This window comes from Protopterus annectens, chromosome 17.part0 (genome assembly GCF_019279795.1).
Source record: "Protopterus annectens isolate FY-2018-M chromosome 17.part0, PAN1.0, whole genome shotgun sequence".
Classification (NCBI taxonomy): Eukaryota; Metazoa; Chordata; order Ceratodontiformes; family Protopteridae; genus Protopterus; species Protopterus annectens.
Window position 1 is genome coordinate 826,123,300 of NC_056751.1, and position 11,328 is coordinate 826,134,627.

The 11,328-nt window shown below is 41.5% G+C and overlaps 1 protein-coding gene across 1 annotated transcript in view; it reads right to left on the reverse strand.

Annotated features, from left to right (window-relative positions):
* The window catches only part of ZNF143 (zinc finger protein 143), a 752,158-nt gene that overhangs the window by 643,509 nt on the left and 97,321 nt on the right, over positions 1-11,328 (reverse strand). The gene's annotated exons all lie outside the window — the stretch shown is intronic.

Below are 11,328 nucleotides of genomic sequence, written 5' to 3' on the forward strand. Positions count from 1 at the left end.
TTATGAATCAGAGGAGACGCTCTGGACAGCAATAAATAAAGAGTTGAAGGATTTTGAAGATGGCAACATTCAAGTGGGATAAACTGCTTCTTCCAACAGAACAGGGAGGTTTGGGGTTACCCAATTTGAAGGGGTATTTCAGAGCTACACAGTTAAGGCTCCTATACGTAGCACAATAACCATACAGAATATTATATTCATAAAATAACAGAAAGTACTCTGATAACTAAGCCAATATGGGAATGGAGAAAGGAGATTCTGCCAATAGGGATGACTGCAATTAGGGATACAAACAATAGGCAAGAGGGGGCTGGAATTTATTGGTGAAAACTGGCAAAATAATCACGGTATGGGGAGCAAATAATTAGACAGGGAAAGGTAATACTACAATTGGAAGAGGCCAAGAATTTATTTGAACTGCAGTATATAGACTGCCTTCCCAATCAAGGATTGTTATCCAAGTACAGGCAAAAAGAAAGAAATAGAGGGATCCCAAGCGAAAGACCAGCACTGGTAGAGTTTTTAGTAGAATCTAGAACAGAAGCTGCTGTTAAAAAAAGGAATAATTAGTACAGTATACAAAATATTGCATGATAACCATAAGAATCAATCAGAGGAGGTTAAAAAGGATTGGGAAGAGAGTCCAGATAAACAATTCACAAAAAAAAAACAATGGTGAATATATGTACATCGCATACATGTACGTCTTCCAAATATGCAAAAAGTCTAGAAGAAGATTTAGGATCTTTGCTTGGAAATGTTTGGCTAGGTATTTTTATAACCCAAGTAGACTCCAAAGAATTGTTCCTCATGCAGACAAATGTTGGAGGTGTGATGTAGAAGAACTAGGTAATTGGGAACATATTTTCTGGGAGTGTAGTGAGTTGGCAGATTCCCTGTGGACTACTCTGTCAGAGATACTGGGTAAGCAAACTGGTGTAACTAAAGAAATGATTTTTCTTTGAGCTATGATACAGAATCGGAATTGCCTAGACATAGTAAGGCCTTGCTGAGTCTAATTATGGTGGCTGTCAAAAAAAGCAATTACTAGAAAATGGAAATCAAAATCTAAACCAACTGCACTAGAAGTGAATATAGTAACAGAGATAAACAACTGGAACTGGAATCTTTAGAAAACAGTAAGAGCAAATTACATGGAAAAAATGGGAATTGTGTGAACAATACATGCACAGGAGGAGCGAGGTTTAAAAGGAGGCAGGATATGAATGCGCTATGTAAAGTTTGACTGACAATGACAAGATAGATTTTAAGTGATCATGTATAATGTTTGCAACTAAAATTGTGGCAATATGGATTGTTTTTATTTATATAAACATATGACTGCCTATGTCATACATGATAACTTTATAATGATGTTTCATGTTAAAAAAAGACAAAGTAACCTTAAACCTAGCCATAATAATATACCTGCTTAGTCAAAGTATATGAAGCTTAAACAGATGAAACAGGGTGATATTCCTCATGTCTGTAGAAGAAAACAACAAAAAAAAATGAGTAAGGTAGAGATAACAACTGACACAAAGAAAACTGATGTAAGCACCATTTATGACAAGAGGTAAGCAAACACCAAGACTCCAGTGCCTGTATAGCAGGAGAGGAAGCAATGCCTTCTACCTCACTTCAGACTGACCCTGAGGAAATTACAGAGCTAGTTGATCTCCAAGTAAGCTGGCCAAACTTTAATGGCTCAACTGGAAGATGACACTGAGATGAATGAGAGAACATATAAACAAAGCTCTAGGAGAGGAGGCTAAACAAAATGTTCCACTTTCTACTCATATTTCAGTTAACAGAACTTATTTTAAATAACACCACACAAGAACTAGAACAAACCTTTCAGAAACCTACAGATAAGATTAGCATATAGTTATCATGGACTAGGACACCTGGGGGAAACGATACTAAAGCACAGATCAGTGTAAGGTTTTATTGGTCAGCAATAAGGAAAGAAGTTAAGAACTTTTGAGCTGGGTGCCCTGAGTGACATAAGACCATTTTCCCAAGCTTTAAAAATCACTTGATTTCAAAGCTCATTATAGAGATACCACCTGAACACACTTCTACAGGCACTGGCGGGCCACTGATAAAATTTAGAATTTGGTTTAATTACATTTTGGTTATTTTGGGCTATACAAATAACTATTCAGGTCTGGTGCTTGCCAGACATCCGCAGCATCACTTGCAATATGTACTGTGTCTTCTAGATTGCAGAGCTAGGTTCTAATACCACAGTAGTCAATCTGTGTGTCTATGTGTATTAAACAGCATGCTCTCTTACTGATCTAACAAAACAGAGGATGCCCCTTAAAATAAAGTGGATAGTAGAAGCAGACAATAATTGAGTTGAAGAACATTTGTTCAGGGGCCTGTCTTAAGTTTCTCTGGATTTCAGCAGGCCTTTTATAATCTATATTAATGTATCAGAGGCAGACTTAGGGACAGCAATAACAGAGCCCTTTTACCGGGAAGAACATCTCACACAGCAAACAACTAGTATTCCACCACTAGGAAGAATACCTGGCATTGAAATGGGCACTTGTACTATATCTTAATATCAGAGCTTTGGTCGGCTAACATCTACCTGAAATCAGCTGGACGTATAAGTGAATTTAAGTACACTTTTATCTGCTCTTTTGCATATAGTAGTGTATTTAATTTATTTACTTGTGTTTTTCACTGAATATTAACTCAACTGAAGTTGTGGCTGTCACTCTACAGTTAGTTCCCCACCCACTGTCCCTGTTCTTGTTTTGGTATTAATGCTGGTGGGTTTGAAATTGTCTGCCCCTCTTGTAGATTTGTATTTGGATACTCCTTCTGGGCCCATCTCATTTGCTCACTCAACTGAGTGCAGTGAGATCATATTCTGCTCTGTTCCTTCCCTAAAAAAAAAAAAAAAAAAAAATATATATATATATATATATATATATATATGGATCTACCTTAGTAGATCGACATGTTAAAAGAGCGAACACAATTAACCGACGCCAGAAGATCGCAAGTCACTTCACCGACGCCAGAAGATCGACAGTACACAAACACGACATCGCATACACCGACACATCATACCAACAAACAAAACAAATCCCTATCCAAAACCCACACACACAACACAAGCACACGAAAAATCCTTACAAACGAACACTAACCCATACATACACAACTATCTACAACCCTAACCCAAACCCTTACCCTAAGGTCCGTCACTATCGCACACTCACCTAACCCGCCCCCTAACCTTAACTCACTTATCCCACCCCTACCCCTACAGACCACCAACATGACACTTACCTTACTCAGACCCTTACCTAACCTGCGCCCTAACCCTAACTCACTTATCCCACCCCTACCCCTACAGACCACCAACATCGCACACTTACCTTACTCGCACCCTTACCTAACCCGCGCCCTAACCCTAACTCACTTATCCCACCCCTACCCCTACAGACCACCAACATCACACACTTACCTTACTCGCACCCTATCGTCCGTCACTACCGCATACTAACACATCCTTTCCCCATCGCAGTGTTCTCAGCGTCGGTGTCTTCCTCCGTCGGTCTTCTGGCGTCGGTGAAGTGACTTGCGATCTTCTGGCATCGGTTAATTCGTGTTCGCTCTTTTAACATGTCGATCTACTAAGGTAGATCCATATATATATATATATATATATATATATATATATATATATATATATATATATATATATATGGATTCACTTCATAACACTGAAACTTCAAAATACTGAAAATGACAAAACTTCTTAATACTGAAGACCAAAATACTGAAAGCTCAAAATACTGAATACTCAAAATACTGAAAACACATATTGTCGTAACTCGGCTTAAACAACATAAATCATAACAATTTCTACCAAATATATGCAGGGGGCAAGCCCCCTGCTAATTATATATATCTACTCCAAGATTGCACTTAACTACACTATGTGCAATCTTGCAGTTGATATATTTAATTAGCAGGGGTGCAGGGGCTTGCCCCTGCATATATTTGGTAGAAATTGTTATGATTTATGTTTTCAGTATTTTGAGTATTCAGTATTTTGAGCTTTCAGTATTTTGGTTTCAGTGTTTTGAGTTTCAGTATTTTGATATTTCAATGTTATGAAGTGAATCCATATAGATATATATATATATATATATATATATATATATATATATATATATATATATATTATTCATCTGCTCTTACTGTAACTGTCTTAGTTGCTCTTCTGCATGCTGTTATCTGTTCAGTCGCTCTTACTCTGCACTTATTACTGCTCGTTAGTAGCCTTCTAATTTACTGCCTTCTGCACTTGTTTTTTAGTCATTTGTTAATTTAATTGCATTTATTTGAACTGTATTTGCCGTAGTGTTGCTACAAACTCAGGTGTGCTGGCCTGCACTACAATTTGAATTGTATTTACTGCTGTTTTAGCTGCTTTTCTGTAAAAAAAAAAAAAAAAAAATCTAAGCTTATTTCCTGCCTTTCCTGTAACTAGTCAAGTCCAGATACAGACTTGCTGTAAACAGGACTGTTGGTAAGCTTCTGAGCACCCCAAGCCTTTCTGTGTTGGATGGAATCCTTCTAGCTTATCAGTGGGAGTGGTAAGCACTAGGTAGCCTATCTACCATGGGAAGAGAGTGGGTTTTGGCCCTGAAATTGTAGTTCATTGGCCATTTGGGCAGGTTTTTCCATCTCTTTCTACTTTATGGTTAAAAGCCCATTTTGCGTTTGGTCCCTGCCATTCCTAAAACTAGTGTAATCCAGGTACAGATTTGCTGTATCCAGGACTGTTGGTAAGCTTCTGAGCCCCCTAAGCCTTTCTGTGTTGGAGAGCAGCCTTCTAGCTTATCAGTGGAAGTGGTAAGCACTAGGTAACCTATCTACCACAGGTGGAGTGGTTTCTGGCCCAGATTTAAAAGCCTTCGTTTGCTCTTGTTTCCTGTGTTTCCTGTTACTAGTCTAGTCCAGGTACAGATTTCCTGTATCCAGGACTCTTTGTAAGCTTCTGAGCCCCCCCAAGCCTTTCCGTGTTGGAGGGAAGCCTTCTAGTTTATCAGTGGTAGTGGTAAGCATCAGGTAGCCAATCTACCACAAGAGGAGTCATCCCTGGCCCAGAAATTGTAGCTATTGGCTGTTTGAGCAGTTTTACTCCATCTCTTTCAACTTTCTGGCTTGAAAGCCGCACTTGTGCCTGTTTCCCGCCTTTCCTATAACTAGCCTAGTCCGGTTACAGAGTTGCTGTATCCAGGATTGTTAGTAAGCTTCTGAGCCCCCAAGCCTTTCTGTGTTGGAGGAAAGCCTTCTAGCTTATCAGTGGGAGCGATAAGCACTGGGTAGCCTATCCTCCACGGGAAGAGTGAGTTTTGGCCCAGAAATTGCAGTTTATTTGGCCGTTTGGGCAGTTTTCCATCTCTTTCAACTTGCTGGCTTAAAGGCCTATGTTTGTACTTGTTCCCCGCCTTTCCTGTAACTAGTCTAGTCCAGGTACAGATTTGTGGAATTCCAGGACTTTTTGTAAGCTTCTGAGCCCCCCAAGCCTTTCTGTGTTGGAGGAAAGCCTTCTAGCTTATCAGTGGGAGTGGTAAGCATTAGGTAGCCTGTCTACCACGAGAGGAGAAGTTCTTGACCCAGAAATTGTAGTTTATTGACCATTTGGACAGTTTGTCAGTCTCTTTCAACTTTCTGGTTTAAAAGACCACATCTGCGCTTGCTTCCCATCTTTCCTGTAACTAACCTACTGGGTAGCACTAGAAAGCCTTAGACTGATACAAGCCTTCTAGCTAAGGAGAGAGAGTTTGGAGTGATTAAGTATCAGTTTTCTGTACTTTCTTGCTGTACTTAACTGTTCTCTGCCTAAACACAGATTTTCCAGCATTTATTGTGATTTAAAAGCTTGTTTTTTTTTCACATATTGTACTTATCTGACTGCCTGCACAAGTTGTTTTTTGTTTAAATAATTTAACTGTTGTAGGCTACACACTAAAGTATGATGGCCTTTTCTGATCGTTTGTAGTCGTTTAAAGCTGTTTTAAGTGTATTTTTTACTGTGTTTGCCTTATCTTTTCAAAAAAACAAACAAAAAAAAATCCTTGTTTCCCGCCTTGCTAAGCTAGTATAGTCCAGTTTCCAGGCTAGTGCTGAATTCAGGGTTGTGATACTAGTTTCCGAGTTGCCCATACCTTACCTGAATAGAAGGAAGTTTCTCTGTTCACTTGTGAGAGAGGGGAGCTTTGAGCAACCTATCTGTCCCTGGAGGAGTGGTTCCAGCCCAGAAGTTAGTAGTTTACTGGCCATTTTGGGCTAATTTCTCTTTTTCATTTCCCTGCTATAAAAACCGCGTTTGCACAGTTTTGCGCACCGGGCAGTGCCAGTTAGCTACGGTTAAATTAGTCCCGGCTCCACTAAGTCTCCTCTTCAGTTTTTCCCTTGAAATTAGTCTAACTCTCAACCTAAGCACTCAAAAAGCATCTTACAGCCCAGCACTTGCTCAGACCTAATAGCAAGCACTAATATACCCTAACACTGATTGCCCAGCAGGGCAAGGCTCTTTATTCACCCCTCACCAACCAAGCGACTAAGCAGCTCACCCTACTATTCAGGCATGACCAAAGGGCAACTCCAGGTGCACTCTCCAGTCCAGCTGGTGAATCTGGATATCCTGAGGCAATATTACAACTGCCTCATGTACACAGACAACCCTCTCCTCCTACCACAAAACACCAACATATGCAAGAGATGCAATTATACGGCCAAACTGGAAGCTAAGCTATCTCCACCAAAGACTGGAACAGACAGTCAAGAGGAGAAGGTTAACACTTGCACCACAACTCCAGCCGCACACAGACCTACTAAAACAACACTGGCAACAAATACACATAAATACACAAAATCATACTCGGAGGCTCTAAATAAAACCTGCAAAAGCATCAGAGACCTCCAAAGCAGACTCCCAAACAACCTGCACTTCTCGTCACAAACCAGACAACACATAAAACACAAAATCAGTGTGCCGCACAATCACAGCCCTTAAGGGGAAATAACATACCTAACACACTCGTAATAGGTGACTCTATAGTCAAGCACACTGACGTCCCACTCACTAGGCTGGACAAGCAGAAGGTTACTGTTAGCTGCCTGTCGGGAGCCAGAACCCGCCACACAGCACAAGCACTCAGATCACTCCAGAACAAGTACAAATATGACTCTGTCATTGTTCATGTTGGTGTGAATGACCTGAGACGTACCTCCCTGGACTACATGTAAAGAGACATGGAGAGAAGCTCTCTGATCAAGTAGCCCAGGCTGGTATGACCCTAACCCTGAGTAGCATCCTGCCCTCACCAAGAATGATACCTCAGTATAAAGAAAAAATGATCAATTTCAACAATTGGCTAAGCTACTGGTGTCATTCAGAGGGGATCTAGTGTCTGTCAGCCTGGGACGACATGCTCGACAAGCCGCATTGCTTCGCAAGAGAGGGCTTGCACCTGTCACCCCTAGGCTTTCGAATACTGGCCAAGGCTCTTGCTGCCCCCATAGTGCCTTTTTTAGGCAAGGCTCAAAAGTAAAACCCACCTCCGTAAACAGCACAATTAACAAAAACACTGAGGGTTATGCTACTCAATGCCAGGAGTTTAAATCTCAAAATGCACGCGCTCAAAGCACTCCTCAGTATGGAGAACGTTGACATCTGTGCAGTAACTGATACCTGGCTCGAGGCTCCAGAGAGCACCCCAGCACTACTGGGCTACAACTCATACCACACGTTTCGGCCACAGAACACGGACCGAAACACAAAAGGAGGAGATGTATCCATATTCATCAAGGATACCTACACCTCCAGGTTAGTGGTGCAGCATGATACCTCTGATATCATCCGTGTGCAACTAACATCGGGCAAATCTCCAATGCAAATTGTGGCCTGCTACAGATCACCCTCCATGACCCAGGACCACCACTCCACCTTTCTGGATTCACTGGAAAACATGAAGGTCTTACCAAACACCCTGACATTGGGCGATTTCAACTACCCTACCATTCACTGGGAAAACTACTAGAGTACAAATTCCCAGGCCCAGCGCTTCCTGGAATTAAAGAAACTCAAACGCCCTGGATCAGCTGGTAAACTCCCCTACCAGAGGTGAAAACATATTGGACCTGGTCATCACCAACATGGGCGACAGGTATTCCACACCGGAGGTCAACCCGTTACTGGTTAGATCAGACCATAAACTAATCACTCTGGATGTCCACACTCCCCCACCACCCCCAACTAAGGAAACCACAGTAAAAAAAACTTTTCTAAAGCAAACTTCACCTTACTTAAGACAGAGGTGGTAAGTTTCACAGCCCCCACTCTAAAGGAGAACGCTGCCCAAGATGCAGAAACCTTTACAAATGCACTCTATGAGCACCTACAAGGATGCATGAATCTTGCCATCCCTAGCAAAACCAAGACTCACTCCTCTAAGAGAAGGAAACCAGTTTGGTGGACCCCTGCAATAAACAGGCTATACAATAGGAGGAGGAAACTAGTTCAGAAAAAAAGCAAATCCCAAGAAGGAAAGACATCCCTGATCAGTATCAGTAAGAAACTGAGGTCCTTCTTGAAATCATCAAAGGCTAACTTCAAAAGAAAAATAGCCAAGGATTCAAAAGATAACCCCAAAACCTTCTTTAGCTATGTTAAGAATCTAAGTGGCAACTTGCAGATATGCACTAAACCAGTGCAAAACAGCACAAAATATACTGAACCTACTGATATTACCAACATCCTGGCTGATAGATTCAGTGCAAACTTCACCCCCCTCTCACCTCCAAAAGGGCCCACAACAATACCGGAAAAGTGTAGTGTCCCAAAAATCACAGCTGCACAGGCAAAAACAGCCCTTTCAAAAGCCAAAAACACACCGTCAATGGGACCAGATGGTGTCCCAGGCTGCGTCTTGCACAAACTACAGAACAAACTAACCCCCCACCTAAACACGCTGTTCAACCTCAGCCTCTCCACAGGCTACATGCCCATAGAATGGCGTACAGCAACTGTTATTCCTCTCCACAAAGGAGGGGCCACAACTGACCCTGGTAACTATCGCCCCATAAGCCTGACTAGCCTGGTCTGCAAGGCTATGGAGTGCATCATCATGGAACTCATTAACAAAGACATTGGAAACCTCCAAACACTTGACCCAACCCAGTTCGGCTTTGTTAAGGGCAGATCATGCCTACTAAACCTGGTTGACTTCTTTGAGACAGTCACCAAGGCCATAGATGAGGGAAAGGTGGTTCACACAGCCTACCTTGACCTCACCAAGGCTTTCTACACCATTCCTCACTCGGGTATTACAGAAAAACTCACCAGCCTGAACATAAACTCCTACATCACGAGATGGGTTGCCAACTGGCTTACAGACAGAACTCACACGGTAAGAATAGCGGGCTCCAGGTCTGACTCTAAAGCAGTCACAAGTGGTGTCACGCAAGGCTCGGTCCTGGGACCCCTACTGTTTGACATATACTTCTCAGAAGTACCGGCAAATACAGGAGGACTATGGCTAACCAAGTTCGCCGATGACTGCAAACTGGGAGCCATGATTGACTCTCCGGCTGACATGGACATCCTCCAAAAGGACCTTACTGAGACGGACACCTGGTGTCAAAGTCATGGCCTCAAGCTAAAAGCAAGAAAATGCATAGTCATCCCATTTGGGAAAAACAAAACACCCACGAATTACCACATAAGTGGCAGCCCCTTAATACAGAAGAGGTAATAAGAGATCTGGGGACCCAGGTAGATAGTAATCTCTCCTTTGACAATCATATTACCAAAGTAGTTAGGAAATCCTTCTATGTGGCCCATCTAATTACTAAAGGGTTTGCATCTAGAAATAAAGAGGTTATAGTGCCCCTCTACTCGTCACTCATTAGACCCATCATAGAGTACAATGCCCCATTTGGAATGTACCTCACAAGACACTTCCAACAGCTGGAAAGACCACAAAAGTACCTCACGAAGAGGATTACTGGTCTCAAACATATGTCCTATGCAGCCCGACTGAAAAAACTCCAGCTGTACTCAGTGGCATATCGCTTACTCATAGGTGATCTCTGCCTGACTTACAAAGCCATGTCCAACTCAGAATTGATGGACATGCTCCACCTAAAGAAATCCAAGTCACTGCGAGCCACACGCTCTAGTGAGCTAAACCTCGCCACAAAAATAAATAAAACATGCTGGAGGGATAGATTCCTGTCACAGAGACTCCCCATGCTTTGGAACAAAATTCCAAATTACATCAGGCAGCACCCTTCACTAACACTCTTCAAGAAAAGCCTTGATGAGTGAATGGGTAACAGAAAATACCCCCCTGGGATCACTTCATTGGCTCTGCTTGACAGAGGATCAGTTAATTAATCAATGGGACGGCAAAAGCCGACACACTCTGGCTAGGCTTATAAATGCCCTCGGGCAGATAGCCTAGTATCTACCTATGAACTTATCCTTGGCTGAGAATTTACACTGAACAAAGACCATGCCAGCTGATATGATTGAAAAGGCAACAGCATGGACAGAGAAAGTAATGTAGATGAGCGCTCACCTTGCAACAATTTATATTCATGGTAAAACACACATCAGGCTTTACACTCCACAATGCAGACTGTGTGTCTAAGACTCATCTAGTGGGCCTGAAACTGAGGGAGGTCAACGCAACACAGTGACTGTTTTTGCCACAATTGTACTCCAAAATGATATAAAATAATGAAATTAGTGCTGTTAGTAGAGCTGTTGGTGCTGTAACTGTTATAACTAAAGATATTTCTTTAAAAACATGATGCAAATAAGACTTTTATCGGCCCCTTTCCAAATTCTCTGTTTTACAGTTACTTTAACTTTCAGTTATACTCCTCATGTTAAAGTTGCAAGTGATTTCATCAAACTGAAATTTATAGTGTTTTACTCTTTTTTTTTTTTTTTTTTTCCTTATAACCACACCCAAATGATGTAATGGATAAGTATTGGCCAATGATGTAACAGATCTACAAAACATTATAGGTAAACAAATCCTTCTAGTGCCTTAGAACAGCAGCATCACAAAGTGGTTTCAGTATTACATTGTCACACATGTTAATTTTCAATGTTAGATATTCCACCTGCCAAGACCTAGTTGACCACTTGTCTTTCTAGAAGCATGAAACTCCTAATGCTGTATTTAGCATAAAAATATACTCATTACCTTAATTTAGGTAATGAAGCAATGCAAATTCAGTCTTTCATGATGTCATGGCAGTTTTCATTTCAAA